This window comes from Tribolium madens, unplaced genomic scaffold (genome assembly GCF_015345945.1).
Source record: "Tribolium madens isolate multiple individuals breed KSU strain unplaced genomic scaffold, Tmad_KSU_1.1 Scaffold_97;HRSCAF=244;Tcas5.2_LG3a, whole genome shotgun sequence".
Classification (NCBI taxonomy): domain Eukaryota; kingdom Metazoa; phylum Arthropoda; class Insecta; order Coleoptera; family Tenebrionidae; genus Tribolium; species Tribolium madens.
Genome location: NW_025401069.1, coordinates 10,219,079 through 10,233,523, shown reverse-complemented (window position 1 = coordinate 10,233,523; position 14,445 = coordinate 10,219,079). Strand labels below are relative to the sequence as shown.

Below are 14,445 nucleotides of genomic sequence, written 5' to 3'. Positions count from 1 at the left end.
AAAATTCGCTCGCTTGAAATCATCCGCCGATTTTGTAAATGGCTACGTAGGTACAATTCGGATCCAAAACTTTAAAATTGTAACACTTGCAAATATGAAATAATACATATTAAAATAAAAATTCTAATTTGACAGTCTCTAGTAACTTTTATTTCACTAATTATTCGATGGAAAGAAATTGGTAAGTAATAAATTAAATAAAGAGACATTCTTAAAAAGAGTTTATACTATTTTGTGATTAAGAAGGTTTTAACTAAATATTTGACGTTACATTTCAAACTAATAAGATAACAAATAAGAATTCAACACTTTTTTAAGACGTAATTTATTTCTAAGAACTATTTTGTAATTAAAGAAGTCACGACAATTATTGTTAACTTCACCTCCTTCTGGTTGAAATTGGATTTTTTGGATAATTCTTGTAATAAACTATTTTTTTAATATCTGCAAAGTATTTGCTTTGTGCTCTGAACATATTCAGTCGTTAATAAAAGAAATTGAATTTAAGAGAAATTAAGGATTACATCTGGTTAAAACTAGTTTTATTAAACGTTAACGAGTAATTATAAGCATTGGTTTGTCTGTCATAAAGTGTGTGCAGTTTTATTGTTTTTAGCAATTTTACTAAAAAACATTCGAAGAAAAATCTGGTTATTCTATGTAAATTAAAACAAACGTTGAAACTTTGTTTCTGCTTTTTTCCAGATATAAAGATTATGCGTGGCGTCTTAATATACCTAATTAATTATTCAATTATAAAGAGAGTGTATAATTTATTTGAATTACTGTGGCAGCTTTATTACGAGTAAATACTGTAGTAAGACACAATTAATTTAAAACGTTTCATTAAATTAAAACATCGGAGCTAAGCAAAATAGTTGTACAAAATAGTGTCATCTTAATTATTTTAATTTGAGTAAATAATGTAAAATTATTATGTAATTGCCCTACTAACACATTTTATTCAACAATTAAAATTAACCTTGAACTGCATCATTCAAATAGTTAATTTCCATAAAAATGGTTAATAATATCTTGATCTCGTTATCACCTACATAAGGTCCGTAAATATTTTGCACAAAGTACGATAGATTATTATGGCTTTTCTTCAATACACAAGAACACATCTGAGTTATCTTAATAACAAATTTTAGACGATTTTTTTAACCTATGCTAAAAGAACAGGTTGTTCACTCTTTAAATAAAAATAACATGTTTGTCCGTTATTTCGTCGAAGTGCATTTAACGATGCCAAAATATTATTTCATGTGAGTTTACTTTCCGAATTTTAAGGTGTAATTAATGGTTGAAGAAACCCATTGGATTTTAAAAAATAACCAGGTTTAACCCATGTGTTTCTTAGACTATAACAATGTATAACACAATGTAATTGATATAAATTGGTTTCTATTGTGTTGACGTAAACTTTGCGATTACTGGAAGCTTTAATCGTTTTACACTAAATAATGAAATGACAAAATTTTGTTCATACGTAATTATAAAGTAAATAACAAAATAATCCAGAAAAATAAAACGTCACAGAGATACAGGTGCGTCAGAACTCGCGCCTCAGAGAAGGTAAGATACCAGCAACATGGAAAAAATGTTAAAAAAATTCTATCTATAAAAATTTCGAATATGTGTGTTTAAATTTTGTACTTTGAATCTAGTTATTTCTGTTGGAAAAATAATTTTCAAAGTTTTTTGCTACATTCTATTAGAAGAGGAAACAAGGAAGCTGTATCCTAAATTGTAACTCTGTTTAATGCTATTTATGGCTTTTATTGGCAAAAAAATGCAAATATCAAAAAATAATTGTCATTTTTTTTGACAGATGTAATTTTTTAAACATTTTTTCCATGTTCCTGGTGTCTTATCTTACATGGCATTTTTCTCTGAAGTGCGAGTTCTGGCGCACCCTGTATAATGAATGACAAGTGTGTAGCAGTATCATCAATGTGAAAATAAAATGTCACCCAGTAATCACGTTCTTGTTTAACAAGCAAACACAGAAGAAATACGAGCAGCAGGATTAAGCAGTCTGTTTACTTGAGACTCTACACTTTTATTGTTAACTTTCTTTTTTTTAATAAAATACTGTGTAATTTTTAATTCTATCAATTTGGCTGGTCTACTGATCATCAGATAACATCCAAATAAGGTGAACGATCTTAAAACATATTCGCCTTTATTAGAAGGTAACAATAGACTTGATTGAAAAGAATAAAAAAATGTGAGAGGCGAAAAATTGAGTTACATGTATCTAAAAATGAAACTAACTGTAAAATTAATAATCAATTTCTACATTATTTCGATGTGTGAATGACTGCAATAAATTCATTGTAGAAGCTGTTAATTTTTTATGTGTGTATTGAATTAGCGATATTTTCAATCTGTTAAAAGGCAAAAACATTATCGATTTGTCAAAGTTATATGTTTACATTAAGTATCTTGGATAATGATTAATTTTGATTGAATTTAGGTAATTAGTTAAAAAATGACTACGTCGAGATTTGTATCAAAAGGATATTTAAAAATGCAACACATATGATTCATTTATTATGACACTCTGTCAACTGACCTATATTTCAGAATTAGAACATGTTTTCGAGTAAAACACAATTTTTACACCTAGAAAAGCAATAATAAATCTTGAATACGACGGCTATATTTTTATTTTAGTGGTTCATCACTTTTAGCGCTTTCAAATATTTACCGTCCTTTTTGCTGCAATAAGTCATGAATAACTGATTCATTAAGATAAAAGTAATGTTACATGCAAAATGAATTTACAGTTAAAAAAATGTATGCGAATGCTTATATTAAAATCTTCGATGCAGTTTTTCTTTCATATGTCTGATTAATGTTGATTGAAGTGAAGTGCATATTCAGAAAAAAAAACTCTCATCTCAATTGTACGCAAAATTGTTGGAAGTTGGAAGAACCTGAACCAGGAAGGTTCAGAAACGAAGACATTGTTAAAAAATAAAACAGAGGATCATTTTCGCAAACAAACTAGCTGGTTGATTGACCTCCAAACCCAAGTCGGTGGTTCTCTGCTATTTTTCTCCTGCAGCTGTCCTTTTAATTGATCCACAACTCAAGAATTTCACAAATGTGTACTTCGAACACTAAGTTTATTATTGTTTAAACAAAGAATTGCTGTCACAATTCAAGCGGATCAGGACTGTTTAAAGATGCGTCTGACGGTAGTCAGAAAGGTCGCCCCGTTCGTCTCACTGGGCCAAGGTATGTGGGAGACCCTCACGGGAGGCTCTAATGTTTATATTGCACGTTTAATTATGCGACAATGATTTTTATAGTAATCATCATACAAACATGCATTGAAAAGTGATGTATGGAAGGAGTTTCTTATTAAAAAAATAAAATAAAATAACGGTGAATATGGGAGAAGTTTATTGGTCTCTAGAGAAAAGTGAGTTGGCGAGAGGTAAAAAGATTTGGACTGGATTAAGTTGTTCAATTATAAATTGAAATTGACTCAAGCATTGTTGCTAAATTTATTCGCATTAAAGTCATTGTGTATAATGTGATAATTGATTTACAAAAGAAACTGTATTTAAGACTTAAAAATCTTATTAATTATTTATTAAGTTTAGATATAAACGAATTTTATGCTCAATTGCTTTCCACATTCTTTGGAGACTCGTCAGATGGAAATACCACAACAAAAACAAAAATATAATAGTGGCTTCAAAACTTTAAAAAATAATTTAGTATTCATTTGCACACAGAAACGTCGTGATGACCACTTGAATTATTTTGTCCTGCACCGTAAATAATTGTTTTGTTGGTAATTTAAAAAATTTCTATTTTTTCATATCATATATTTATTACTTGTTTATCACAATTTTATCATATACGTTTCATACATAAAGTGTTTCTAGAAAAGGAGTAAAGCAGCTTATTATTTTTTTATATAATTCAAGGCTTTTAAATGCCTGACAAAAACTAAAGTAGTAGTTTTACCACTAAGTACTTAAAACTTAAAATTACACCTCGAATGACTTCCAGGTCAATGCATTATCCTTGTATTTTGAGAAAACAATGAAAATTGTAGCCACAGAGTGTATAATCGATAAGCAAATATTTATAGTTTAATCCTTGCGGTAAAAGTTTTGCATTTTAAACAATATTCAGTTTGGTCCTTGTTGTCCGGTTCGAGGATCGCAATCCGCTCTCATGTGAAGACAATTTATCGTAATTGTAGTTTTGCATCAAAACCCATCGTAGCATGTTAATACCAATCTGCCAACGTGTAATTAATAGTATCAAACTAATTTGTATTTTCGGTCGACACTAAAGGATTATTTGTTTGCGTGCAGCTGCCGTAAAGTCTGTTTTTGAAGCTACAAGGTCAAATACTGTGGGAATTTGACAATGTCAATTCCAGCAAAATTGTTTCTAATTGTGATTCTATTATTTTACGTCAATTTTATTGCAAATGCGGAATAATAACGATCACAATTGTATTGTCACATATATAGTGAACTTTTTTTCGTAATTATTAACACGATTGTGAGAAATAAAAGGGCTAATTAACAGGAAATGGAAAATTATTTCAGAAGGGATAATAAAAGGATTCGTGCATACTTAAATTGAACCACGAACTCATGACGATATTTACGTGGAAAATTTCAACAAACTAATTTCGCAAATATTTTGTCGTTTTCGGAATTACGGTGGTGTGCAATAAAACAAGAAAATAATCGTAAAAAGATTTTTTTATTGAAGATTAGCTGATTCTTAATCACTTTGTTTCAAATTAAGTAGGTGGTGACATCATAACAATAATTGTAATAATATACTCGTAAAATATCAAAGATAAGGAAAAACGTGGAAAACACGTGAAGTGGAAAATACAAAAATACTGTTTGAATTTATTTCACAATCAAAAAATCAAAACTTGTACAATTTTGTTTTTATTTTTACTACAGGAATTTTCCAAACCAAAGCTGGTGGATAATAAATCGATCATCTTAATTCTTTCTACATGAAAACTATTTTTGCTTTATTTGAATGGTGCTTTATTTAATGAGCCGTATAATAGCGTCACCACAGAAAATTAAAATTAATTTTTTCTAGGATATTGTACAAGAATGTGGTTTCAACCATAAATATTTATCTGGTATAGTCTTATTCAGTTTCTCACTGACTTTAATTAAATATTTGTGAGCAATTTTCTGGGATGAAACCATGTCAAGTAACAGGGAATGAAACAGGATTTTGCAAATCATAAATGAATACCAAAAAGAAAAGGAATTAAATTTTCCTAAAAGTTAAACTGTTTTATAAATTTAATATTGTCTACTTTTATCAACAATTATTAAAACGCTTTAAATGATGAATTTTATAGAAAGATGTAAGTAATCCCTGTTAAAACAACAACAAAGGAATAGAAACTTGTACAATAATGAGTAAAGAACATTAATTTTAATGTTTAACCTTTTATTGAATATTGTGCTTAATAAGGTACGTGTTTGATGGTGTGTTCCACATCCTCTTCCGACTTTTAAATATTAGGAAATTTCATTTGCTTTAGAAAGGATGTTTTAGCGTAAATTAAAATGCACGTTAATGGGTAATTAGTTTAATGTTTAGTGTTACGACAGATTGAGATTGTATTAGAGTGCTAAAATTTTAATCTTCGATTGTATAGAAAATGTAAACTGTTATCTAATTTTACAACCCGGATGATGACAATAACCGTTATAGCAAAATTTTAAAAAACGTTTTGGAGCATTGGAAACTCAAAGTCGCAGACAGCATAAATGACCACAAGGTCAACTCAGTAAAGCACATCCGTCATAAACACTGTCAAAAATAAAAATAGAAATCTTAAAAAGCTATTAAACAGTCATTGTCAAGGGCCACCCAACAAGCGGAAACAATACAACATCAAACAAAAACACAAGAAAGATTTTAAATGTTTGACTGACATGGCGCGGTAATGTGTTCCAGAAAAAAATCAAAAACACATTTTTCAACTTCTCTTGTTGAATAATTGCCACCTGTTGATGTTCCCAATTTCCTGAATTCTCAATTGTCTAATAAGAACACAGCGGGCATTAAAATTGCAAAACAATTAATAAAACCATTCGCAAACGTATTCTTCCACAATCGTAATATAAACTACGATTTCTTTGTCCGGTTCGAGGACGTTCTCATTTCTCCATCCATCCACACCTACTCTTTGTGCAATATATTACTAACAACTGATTTCCTTAACTTCAAGCAAGCAGGATATTATTAAGTGATTTTTTTTTCGAATCACATCATTGACAGCCTCTGTTTTAACAATTTATTTAAGCCGCAGGCAAACATTTACAGGGTAATGGTCATTGAAAGATTAATGATGCAGCTAACGTGGATTAATGACACAAAATTCATAAACTTGTACGAAACAGTTAGCTTTAAAGGTAGATTACCCTGTAGAGGAATATCCTGTTACACAATTTAATTTTACGATTGCGTAATGGCGATTTTTTATTGAGGTATCAATAAGATTTCATTTTTAGTTCATAGGCGTTACAGTCTGAAAGTTAAAAAACTGGAAGCACTGTATACTTAATAAGTACTATACTGTACCTATACTATTGCATTCACGCAGGAAAATATTTATACAGTATATGTTTCCGGATTGAGTTTACAAGAGGAAAAAACTTTTTATCTTTAATTTTACGGCAAAACTGCAAAGGAAAAACAATTTTGCTTTACCTGAAACGAGCAAATCTGCAATCTGCAATAGTCCAAAATCAAGAGCAAAATGAAATTTTCTTTTTAATAAATCAGAATAAAGCAATTTTCATTTTAGGTGAGGCAAAAAAATGTTTTTCTTTTGCAGTTTTGGCGTAAAATCAAAAATATTTTTTTTCCTTTTGTAAACTCAATCTGGGGACATACTGTATAATTAATGTTACTAATGTCAGAAAGAAATCTGCTAGCTATGAGAAACTATTGTCAGAACTTATATAAAAATTTTTTTTTTTCAAGATAACATCAACATTTCTTGAGATCTAGGTACCACTCTGTCAGAAAATAACCGTTTGCAAGATTTGATTTAAATTTTTGCTTTTATGGGCCAGTTTCATAATCGAATCAAAGGAACTTTAAAGTTAATGTTGGTTTAGAATGTGCTGATTATTACGGACTAGTTGACAAAAATTTGATATTCTAAACCAACATTAACTTTAAAGTCCTTTTATGGTTATGAAACTAGCCGTAAGACTTTTTAAAAATATATTTAACTTAAAAATTTAATTTTGAATCAATTCTTAAAGAAAAATATGTAAATATATATTTTTTTAAATAAGTTGAAGTTGATATAAAGTTCTTATTGTTTGTAAGTGAACAATTTCAGAAAAACTAAAAAACATATATTGAAACAAAAGTGAAATAAAACATTGTAGATGTAAATGAGGATATGCCTTGTTACCATTTCTAACCGACGCTCATGTTTTCCCGTAATGTAATATTACATTATTGCATCCATAATTTCTCTCGGCCGTAAAATTCACAGTAAATATAGCTGTTTCGTGAAAGGAGAAAAGTTTTAACGTAATTATCACCAGCTTTATCTATTTTCCTGTATTCTAATTGCCTATGGACACAGACAATTATTACTGAAAATACTTCTAGCAAATATTGAAATTATAAAACGGAAATAGACATATAAGAGCAATTATGAAACTTGTGTTAATTTATTGTTTGTTGATTTGCAAGTCCTGGTGTTAATTAATTGTGCACCAGTTTTTTCACCTGTCAGCTTGGAAAAAATGTGCACATGCCAAACTTTCACTGCTTTTGTCCCTCCGTGTACCACTTTCATTGGAAATGTCGCCTTGAACCAGTTAAAAATGTGTATTGTGGTGCATCGCAAAACTGAAAAATGCGGTGCCTCTCCGGAGGTCGCTGAAAAATCACGGACTCGATAGCATGGAATCAAAATGGATGTAATAATGGTGATGGCAGTATTAACCAATTGGAGCTTCCGTTCGATCGGTGCCCATTTCCTCTCGCGTCCACGAAAGGATTCCATTTTGCGTTGCATAATTTGGTTTATTTTACAATAAATAAGCGCTGATTTACGGCTCGTAAATCTCGGCCATGTGCTCTTGACAATGAAAATATGGTAAATCATCGATGAAGTAAATACAGCCGAAATTTTGCAAGCACTTGTGTAAGGATTTGGGTTCTGTGGATCGAAAACAGGTTTCGCACATTGTGCAAGTTATTGTTGGGAGATTGTAGCATTGAAAAATCCGTGGCGCACGACTGTTCCATTTGAGTTGGAGGTATTTCTGATTTTTCTCAGCGAGCGGATAAGAAATCCTAGACGAGTTTTTCCCCGTTAGACTGCCTTATATAAACGACGGGTTTGTCTATTTTTAACGTTTTTACCGTACTTAGAGACGTTTGACCGGTACGTTATCAACCACTATAAAATGCAACAAGTGCATCTAAAAATAGTTGATTCGTATTTGGAATTTCTTGTGTCGCCAATTACAACAGCTTTCTGTCTGGAAACTTTCAGCATCAGAAAATTTTCTTGGCATCACAATGGGTCATTAACGCGATATATCAAAAATTTCCACTACTAATTTAATTATCTTCCGTTATTCTAATCTGTTCGAAATGATGACATGAGTAATAGGAGGATAACAATAATAATTTAGAACGACAAGCAAGTAATTACCGATCAAAATGTCATAATGGATTTTTAAAATGCGAATATGAATTTTAAGTGGCCTCGGAAAGAAGTTTTTTCTTAAAGTAATTACTTACTAAGCATCATTTATTTGCTGGGTAATGAAATTTAAGGTAATCACTGCATTGTTGGTATTATAGGTGACCATATAAGTGTCATTATGACTGAAATATAATATATCAAGAAAAATAACACGTTTATTAAGAGTTTTATTGCATTGACGTAAAATATAAAAATTAAACAAAATATTTTTCACCAGTCTAGATACAATTATTATAATTATTATATTTGCCTGTTAGTACTTGCTCAACTCAAATAAAAGGATGTTTACATAATTTACTTATTTATTTACAAGCATTTGGTATAAAGCCTGTACAAAAAAATTTCAATGAATGGGCCCACCCATCTGTTACTTGATTATACCGAAATGATATATAAATATGTAATTACGTTTTAATCCTACAAAATCCTACTGTAACAAAAGGTAAACTTTCAAATGTCAATAATTTATTAATCCGGTTAACCAAAAACATACCACGCATACATAACACCATTCAGCCTTGAAACGGCAATATAGTTCCTATTTTTTGCTCCACCTGGTATAATAAATAATTGGTTATGACGTCATAACAACCCTGACGTACCAAAACCAGAATCAGTAAATTTTAATATTGTAATTAAAAAAAAATTTGAACAATTAAAAAGTGACTCCTTGAATTAAAAACCTCAACATTTTCGATAATTATTTTGGTTGGTCTTTTACGTATACATATTTCTCTTTGTTTCACCTTGCCCTTGCACGGCTAATTTAACGAATCGACAAAATGAAGGTGGATGTGAGTAAATTCTTTCCTTATTAGCGACGTAATTGGATGTGGCGATTAAATTTACATAACTAGAGGTAATAATAGATTTTTTGTGTAATGTTTAAGACTTGAAAGATTTTCAAATGTCACCATTATTGGTGGTACCTTTAGTAGGTATCTTAATTTTGGAAAACTCTCAGAAAGTTCTTTAACAATAAATAGGTCAAGGTTTTCATTTGAATATTTATCTTTTTTTTAATTTTCAAAATTGCGATCAATCATGAGAAAAGCACACAATAAAAAAGTTTATAAGACTTTTTTGTTTTGTATGCCACCGTCTATCACCCTGTAAAATATGGCCAATTAATCAAAACCACCCTGTAAAACAGTTGTTTGAACAAAGTAAAAAGTAATAACAATCAAAGTTATGTGATAATAACCGAAGATTCTAGTCAGTCTAGTTTCTTCTTGTTTACGTTAGTTTTTAATAAATGCAACAAGTGACACACACTTGTACCTTAGACAAAGTGTGACCGTTTCAGAACTCATTTATAAACGTCAATTAATCGTTCACACTTTCTTCGCTATTAATAAAAATACAAAATTAATAGAAAATTAATCAATATTTGTTATGACATCTATATACCGTAATGTTTACATGTAGTTAAATTCCCTTCTTAAGGCTACGTACAGCTCTAGCTACTGGTTGGTAGATGGCGCAGACCTAACCTTTTGCGCCAAAATCGAATAAAACCTGTTTGAACTCTGCAATTTGAATGGTCTATAACCGCTTCTCGCTGAGTCGGACGACTTGCATCGTTGGGGGCTGTTGTCGTACAACGCCGGTCGTCAAGCGCGTGTTCTTCCATTTCGTCACACGTGAAACAATACAACAAAACTTATAAAACCAAAATTTTTGTTTTATTTCACCTAATTCCAATTCTCATAGTTCTGCTGATTGTGCAAAATTATTTTTGCTCAAGTGCGAAAATGACAATTTGATTGTGTTGTCGCCGCAATTGAAAGTGATGAGTGCTTCGAATTAGTAACAATTGGATTGATCAGTTTATTGCCGACTTCTTTATTGAGGTAATTGTCTTTATTAGTTTATTGTTTTTGTGATCGCAGCGACAATTTCAATGTTGCTACACTTCACACGTGCAGCTGTGACCACAAATTACTACTAGTTCGAGATAAGTGACCCTTACAGCATGCACCCAGGTACAATACCTTCTGAGTCAGAAATTGAGTGTTTTCTAAGACATTTTTCTGTTTTTCATTTCAGTTTCATTAACACTCAGACGTTGCTCTTTCGAACTACGGAAATAACAATGAATATCCTGTGTGGTCATTAAATATGCATTATGCATACTGCTCGTAGTCAAATAAAATAATTTCTTATGTACGATTTCATTGAAGGCCAAATTGCTTTTATATTTGATCTCCCATGTTCAATAAAGCAGTGTCATTAACCCGAGAATGCATTTTCAATAATTAGCAGAAACATGTTAGAAAAAACGCATCTGTTATCTCAACAGGTTTAAGGTCATCTCATTTTTTATACAATAGATTGATCTAATGCGGGAGCAATAAACTTGCAAAAGTTAACATAGCAAAGCTATTTTAATGGCTACTAAAACTCAGAACCTGGTTAGAAGAATACCATTGAAATTCCTGGTACACAAAACAGAAATCAATAGATTTATAATTAATATTCAAAGAAAGGTGGTAACAATCATCATATAAGCAAAATAGGTTTTCTGGACCTTTGATATCGTCATTGTAATTTAGGCTTTGATTCTTTTAATTCTGATTCTTCTCTTTTTATTCATTCTCTAACAATGTGAACATGATGTATGTACATACATAGTTGGATTTATAAAACAGCGAATGGCATAATCCAAAAAAGTTAAGAAAACATAATAACTCTACTTATAAGTTTTCTTTAAATATTTATTTCAGCTGAAATATAGACAAAAATAAAACATGGGCAAACATAATTCCTTGCAACAAAATGGAAATATGAGTTACTTTGTTGTCGGATAATGACAAAGCATTTTATTGAACAGTTCAACTCTTCTTCATAAGCAGAACTTTCTTTGCACACAGACTGATGATTTATCTTGCTTCAAGTGTGTAACATGAAACTTCTTTTAGTTTATGCCTTTATGCAGTAGTTATGTTATGACAGTAAAGATACAAATGATAAGGTAATTTTTAACAAAGAAGAAGACTTAATTCATAAACAGTTGTATTCGAAACTCGAAAATTAATTTTTTTTAAACTTGACTCAAAAGCGTTTTATACACATTTCTGAGATTCTTCGACTCTCAGGGGTGCAAAAAACCTAATTTGGTCTAATTCTAAAGTTTTGTCTTTTTTGAGAAAAATTAAGGCATTTCGTTTTCGTAATATATAGTTTCTTCAGTTTAATCACAAAAAGCTCTTTTCACCTAAATAATCTCATTTGGGTGGCTTTTGCAATTGTTATTCTTATTTGTTATTTTTAATTGTTCTTACTACTCTACTACAAGTATCTACCTACTGAAAAAAGTTCTTTTGCAAAAACTTTATATGTTGTTTCTTGTTTTTACCACCAATAAGGGTAACACTGTTTGAATTAAAGAGAGGTATTCATGATTAAAAAAATGATTCAAGATGCAAATTACACAATTACACATGCTTGTGCCAAGTTTATGTGCACTCGACTCAGCATGACTCAAACCTATTACTAAATAATCGAATATATTCAGCCTATTACCTATTTGGCCGTTACTTTTTAACAAAGAACTCGCTGTGTAATAGCTCATTTATTACTGATAGGAATATCCGAGGATTATTTTTTTCGTGGGTAATAACTGAAATGGAAACGATTCTGTGTAAAACATCGACCAACGCTTCTGTAAGTTTTGCAAAAACTCATGTCTGCAAAAATGTCACTGTGCGTGTTTTGGTTTTGAAAGCACGGCATCTGGGTGCAATGTTCTGCATGCTCTCGAGCATGCAAGTGGCTGAATAAAGCCGTTAAATTAAAATAACAGCAGCGACCTGGTCTTGTCTCCAACTTCCTAGCTATCAATCATTTTAATTGTAATGATCGAATCAGTTTCGAAGAGTCATCTGATGCAAGATCTCTTGCACAAGTACGTGGAAAACAGGTGCAATGCGCCTAAACCTTGACAAGCAGGAGGAATGTCCGAGGAAAAAATAAAACGAAACATGAATTGCAGTGCGGTCGCTATTTTGCTGCAGGCGATTTTGCAGCCTTGAAAACCACCACGGATAATAAGTTCACTTGCTGCAGAAAGAGGAGGTGCAATCTCCCACTTGTTGAGTAATAATAATGTATGGAGGTTTTATACACCTCCAGGATTTGAAAGGATGATGGGAGCGGCGCTAGTAGATCGGGATGAAGCTTCCCCAGTTTCAAATCTCAAAGAAGCTTCAAAATGAGAGATTAGTATGTAATGAATATAAGCAGTTATAAATGCCTGCTGGATTTATGGCGAAAAATGCTCGAAAAACTCTTCGGCTGCACCTGTGAAATCCTCTGCTGCAATAACGCAGATAGCTAAAGTCTAAAGTTGTATTTTAGTGCGTACGTGGGCGTTCTATTATTAATGATTTTGTAGCCCTCTTCAAGATATATGACGTTTTATTACAGCTACATAAATATCAGCAAACGAGGAATATTAACTGGTTTATTTTCTTAGAGGAGTTTGCATACTTGCATGTAATAATTTCAGATAGTTAAGTAAACAAGTGTATTTCCCTTTCCAAACCTCTGTCATGTCAACGTATCGATCATCCTCAACTTGCTGTTTAATTAACTCGGTCCTCGCTAAACTCAGGAATTATTTCAGTCGCGATTTATCTGAATTTCTTTCAGAATAACGATATGTAAATATTTGTCCCCTTTTGTGGAAATTGCGAAAAGATAAGAGATTGGATTTAGCGTCGCGAGTAATTGCGGGTAAATACAATTTCGGGGAACATCGTGATCCTCGAGCTGTGAAATTCATCATTTAGTTGAACCAGAAACCGATTGAGCAAAAATAGCGCCCCAATATGACGATATTCGCGTTAAATCCTAAACGCGGGTATTATCATAAGGAGTCGGGGTTCACTGGGCATTCATCGGAGCGAAGTTTGGCGGAAGTTGCCCAATTTATGACGCCTCGAGCATCCGCCTTCCATCGATTTGGAGGAATCGCGACTTTCTCCCGTTTGTTTTGGCAACACTATCCCGACAATTAAAAGCCTAATTTTAGAAAAGTCTCGGATTTACGACCTCCACTGCGCTAGAAAAAGCAACTCCCATGTATTTTTAATTCGAGACTTCCTACAATAAAAGTGCAATCCTACCCCCTCAACTCTTGGGAAATCTCGTTCCCGGTTGAACTCGGCCATGAACCGACTCGGAACTATAATCAAGAGGCTGCAATTAGGCTCGCGAGCTCATGGATGTGCCGCAATACTATTATTTATCAAACGGCGAGATCCGATGCTGTGGAAAATTCAAAACAAGCGGCTTGAATTTTTCGCTTTTAGAACGTTTAGCGACCGGAAGTGCAATCTCAGTCTTGGATTGATTGTTTGTATTTTAGGATTTGGAAAAAATAATTCGGTTATATTGCATGATTTTTCGCTCTAATAAATTCTCACGTCGACATAATTGGCACCAGGTTTTACTACCGACATTTATCTATTTACCTAGGTTGAAGTGATTTTTTATAGTTTTTAAAATGAAATTAAAGTATCAAATTCTGGTTGGGAAACGAGATAATGAAAGATGTAGTTTATTACTGAAAAATGGTTTTAAGGAAATTTGAGAAAATTCGCGTTACGATGCTAAGAAGGTATGAGAAATATGTTACCTTTCTCCAGAGATTCCTCATCTTGATTTAATAA

At 31.7% G+C, this 14,445-nt stretch overlaps 1 protein-coding gene across 1 annotated transcript in view; it reads left to right on the top strand.

The window, feature by feature from the left end:
* The first annotated feature begins 10,347 nt into the window (after nt 1–10,347).
* LOC123014596 (carboxyl-terminal PDZ ligand of neuronal nitric oxide synthase protein) overlaps nt 10,348–14,445 on the top strand; it is a 46,635-nt gene continuing 42,537 nt past the window's right edge. Inside the window, exon 1 of the mRNA XM_044413790.1 lies at nt 10,348–10,623. The gene's annotated coding sequence lies outside the window, so the exon portion shown is untranslated. The remainder of the gene's footprint in view (nt 10,624–14,445) is intronic.